This window comes from Neomonachus schauinslandi, chromosome 14 (genome assembly GCF_002201575.2).
Source record: "Neomonachus schauinslandi chromosome 14, ASM220157v2, whole genome shotgun sequence".
NCBI classification, from domain to species: domain Eukaryota; kingdom Metazoa; phylum Chordata; class Mammalia; order Carnivora; family Phocidae; genus Neomonachus; species Neomonachus schauinslandi.
Window position 1 is genome coordinate 66,558,843 of NC_058416.1, and position 4,676 is coordinate 66,563,518.

Consider the following 4,676-nt stretch of genomic DNA (forward strand, 5'->3'; position numbering starts at 1 on the left):
CCCAGTTTCCTGTGTATCTAATTCTATTCTCATTTTAATCAGTGATATCTTTACACGGCTCAAATTCAAAGCATTCCAAGGATCCCCAAAGAGAAGGCTCCCTCCCACTCCCTCCCTCCACAGGATTAGCCTCTCAGAACCACCCCCCCATATTTTATGCATATGCAAGCAAATACGCATAACATCTCCTTCCAGTGGTAGCATATTCTAGGCTAGTTTTGCACTTTACTTTTTTTTTTTCCACTTGAAAATTTATGTTAGTACCTGAAGAATCTCCAGTATTCCCTTGTTTAGGACCAGCCACGTTTCCTTTCAACTTGTCTCTGTCCTGAACGGTTAGGCTGATTCCAGCCTTCTGTTCTCAGCTCTGATATACTGAACTGAACATGTGTAAGTATATCTGTAGAATAGGCTCCTGGAAGTAGAGTCGTCTGGCCAAGGGGGATGCTGTTTTAATATGACCTGACGTCCCGCTTAGAGCTGGGGCTTCTGGCACCACCCAGCTGGGTGAGGGAGGCTCTCCCAATCCAGGTTTTGACTTTGGGCCACCGGATGGGGAAAATGCTTTTCTCTCCAGCCAGATGGTTTTAATTTGCCTCTTACTATGAAGTTGAGCTTCCTTTCAGGTGTCAGTAGTCATTCCCTTTTCCTTTTCTGGGGACTAAGTCAAATCCTCAAGCCCATTTTCCCACTGGATTGGTTTTTTGGTTTGTTTTAAAGCTCTTTATATATTAGAGAAAGTAACCCATTGCCATGAATTACACATATTTTTCCCAGGTTGTCATCTGGATTTTGATTCTGTGGGTCGACGCAGGAGACACATTTCTTATCAGCCTAGTCTTGGGATTTATGTCATTCCTCGGTTTTCCCCATTCCATGATTATCAAACTATTTGCCCTGGTTTCTTTCAAGATGTCATGTAAACTTGTTTTCACATTGACGTTTTTGCTTCTGGAATTTCCCCTGTGTCAGGTCTGAGGTATGGCTCCAGCTATTTTTTAATCTTTTTTTTTTTCTTCAAGTGGGCTCCATGCCCAAGGTGGGGCTTGAACTCACCACCCTGAGATTGAGAGTCACATGCTCTACCAACTGAGCCAGCCAGGTGCCCCTGATCCATCTTCACTATAGCCACCACCTACCTGTCTGTCCCCTCACCATCTGCTAAATTATCCAACTTACCCCACTGATGAAATGCCACTTTTAGTCCAAATGAAATCTGCTTTGTACTTGGGTACAAAAGCTCTTGACTCTGTTTCCCTGATGAGTCCGCTGGATTTCCTTTGTAACAGACGGAGCTTGTTTGCAGACTGCCCGGCACCTGGGGGGCAGTCTGCGAATGAGGGGAATCTTGTCCTGACTCTCCCAGGGCCCTCCCTCCTCCAGCTCCTCCCCAGTGCCCTCAGTTTCTCCCACAGCCTGCCTTCCCACCTGCCAAATGTCCACCTTTCTGGTCTTGCTGTCTTGGAGGGACTTTGCCCATTGTGTCCATTAGACAGCCTGCAGGAGCACAAGGACCTCAGCTGTGGACAAAGTGTTCTCACAACACATGGATGCTGTCAGCAATAAACAAAAAAGCTACAACAAATTCCAAAGTTTTCAACTTGGCTTATGAATTAGGAACTCTGGCTGGTGCCAGATTCCTCCTCCCTTACGCCAGCAGGGGAGGCAATGCCCATCTACAATGGTTATTTTAACACATGATCCTCAAAGATGGTATGAATTCAAAGTGTCCTGGACCTTCTCGAAGATAGGGAAAAAAGCAATGTGACGTCAGGACCTCTACAAAGAAGAAAATCAGGTGGAACTCTGTCAGAACCTTCCAGGTTTTCTCCAGGACAACACTTGACTTCAGGTAGTGAGTGTCCTCTTTTGCTCTCTGAGAACTCAGAAGCTAATATTCTTGGTTTATAAAATAAGGCCATTTCCATCTTGTTCAGAGAGAAGTGAAAAGACCCTTTGGATTGAATTCCTTTCGACTCTTTTTTAAAATTCTGGTGAATACCCAGACTTCCACTCCAACATTGGGTCTGGAGGGAAAGGGGAACCAGGAGCCAGACCCCTTCCAGGGAGCACTGAGCTTTGGAGAAGAATGTGAATGAATCCACCAGCCAGAAGGTGGGGTTGAGGAAGATCAGGTGACATTGCTCCTGAGCGTCCTGTTTGGGGAGCCAGACTGAAGAGAAAAGACAAGAGGAAGCAGCCAGGTAAGAGGTGGACGAAGCTTCCCCTCAACCTTCTGCATTCAGACCATAACTTAGAACCCCTAGCCCTCTCGGACAACACACAAACAGGGCCATAATGCTTTATGACAAGAGGTGAGTGGCTCTGAGCCTTTGAACCCCATCCATCCACAAGGCTCCTTCTCTAACAGCAAAGTACGAATGAGAGTTGTGTACCAAGAAAGGTTCTGGAAAGGAGCCCTGTTTCCAGGAATAAATCCTTCAGTGTTGGGGTGATTCCTTAGTGAGTTGCCGCCAGTCAAAACAAAACATAGCTATGAGGCAGAGAAGAGAGTTCCGTCCTTACAGTCCCTTTATTGCCATTTCGAAGTGTAGAGAAGGATCACCTGTGTGTTGGCTGAAGGATGCCAGTGATCATGAGTGGATTTAAAAAAAGCCAAAGAAGGACACGAAGGGTGTCCTTAAACTTATACAAGTTTAACGTCTTGAGCCCATGGGGAGTCACTATAATAATGTATTTACCAGACAAGCAAGACAGAGAATATGTAGAATACGTGCATTGAGTATTGATGCAGAAACGGACATTTTTCAGAATAAGATATGACTTTACAGATATCAGATAGAATAGGACTTCATACATACAAAGAAAGAAGATGGGTTGGGGGTGGGGTCAAGGAAACACGTGAACAATTAGCGAGTAAGTTGCCCCATACCTAGGAATAAACCGCAGATGTACGGATTTCTAGAAAACAGACACACTGGGGGTCACTGAAGGGCTAAATAAAACAGAGGGACCATTTATTGTAACGATGTGACTTCTCCCCAGTCTGGTTTATGACTCAACACAGTCCCACTAGAAATGCCCACATTTCAATGGAATTTGAGAATCCAATTCTACCATTTACATGTGAATCCAAAGGACCGATAGGAGCCAAAACATTTTCTTGAAGAAGACAAAGTGGGAGGACTTGCTTTCCCCATAACAAGGTTTGTTATCGAGTTCCAGAGTTCCGTAATCAAGGCAAAGTGAAATCAGCATGGGGGCAGACAACCAACCAATGGAAAGAACAGAAATCCCAGAAGCAGAGCTCTCCACACATATAAGGACCTGATATATGATCAAGGCTGCACTGAGGTCTCTGTGAAGGGAAGCATTGTTCAGTTACGGGGGCTTGGCAGGTGACTGCCACACCACACGGGCAGAAGGATCAAACTGGATTCCTATTTCATATCCACACACAAATCAGCTCTCCGTGAAATAAAAGCCATAAAGAAAAGATTGCAATGACCTTAAAGGATCATATAAGAGAACATCATCTTACTGATTCCTTAAATGAGATACACAAAGCACGCGTGACTAAGGAAAAGATGGACACCTCTGACCTTATATTAATAAAACACCATGAACAGAAGGAAAAGCCACGCCAGCTTTTGCAACTCATGTGATTGACAAAGGGCTCATATCCAGAAGATATTTTTTTTTAACTCCTACAATAGACAACCAATAGACAACCCAATAAAAAATTAGCAAAGGACTTTAGCCGTCACTTCACAAAGCAGAATATCCAAATGGAAAAGGTGCTCGACCTCAGTAGAAGACAGGGACATGTGATGGAGGCCACCGCAAGATACCACTAACCACCCATCACGTTGGCTATAATTAATATACCCACAGTCCCACTCCTAGGTATATATACTGTAAAGAAACTCGTATCTGGACACAAAATGTCCACCAAGAATAGAATGGATAAATAAGTTGTGGTATATTTATGTGCCGGAATACTACGCAGCCGTGAAACAGGTAAGCGATGGCTACACAGATCACCAAGGATGAATCTCACAAGCATAGGATGTTGCACAAAAGATGCAAGATACAGGTAATATGAACTCATTTATTTAAAGTTCAAAAATAGGGAATGCCAGACTTCGTGGTTCAGACGTCGGCGCCTCGTGGGTGAAGCTGTGATGGAGGTCAGGAGACCGTTCCAGTCACAGTCAAGGACGGTGGTGTCCCCGGAGAGGAGGGAGGGCAGAGACTGGCGCGGGCACATGGGCGGCAATATTTTTTTTTTTCCTTGCTGTTCTCACAGGTGTCTGCGTTACATTTGTTAAACTGTTATGCATTTTTCTGTGTGTATGTTGTACTTCGATCATTGCGCGCACACACAGAACAGAGGGAAGAGCACAGCCAGCACACCATACAGAGGTGCCGCCCGACAGCTGTATCCCTCTGAGACCTTGTCCCCACTACGGGCCATGCCAAGGGCTGCCCCCACTTCGCTGCCGTCTCCCCGGCCCTCCCCCAGCCTCCCTGAGCTTCTTGCTGCTGGTGTTCCTGCTAGGGTTCAGGGGGCTCTTCCCCCTCGTCTCCTTACGTTTCCCTGTGAGGTTTTTCCATCCTTGGAGAAACCCTCCAGAACCCCCTCTGCCCCCCTGAACTGCCCAGCTTGGCCCTACTGGGCCTGCTCCGCAGTGTGCAGCTGCCTGCCCTCCCGC

The 4,676-nt window shown here is 46.0% G+C and overlaps 1 non-coding gene across 1 annotated transcript; it reads right to left on the reverse strand.

The window, feature by feature from the left end:
• Positions 1-1,031: 1,031 nt before the first annotated feature.
• Positions 1,032-1,104, reverse strand: TRNAE-CUC. The gene has a single exon. It is a non-coding gene; the product is annotated as a tRNA-Glu (tRNA).
• Positions 1,105-4,676: the final 3,572 nt, after the last annotated feature.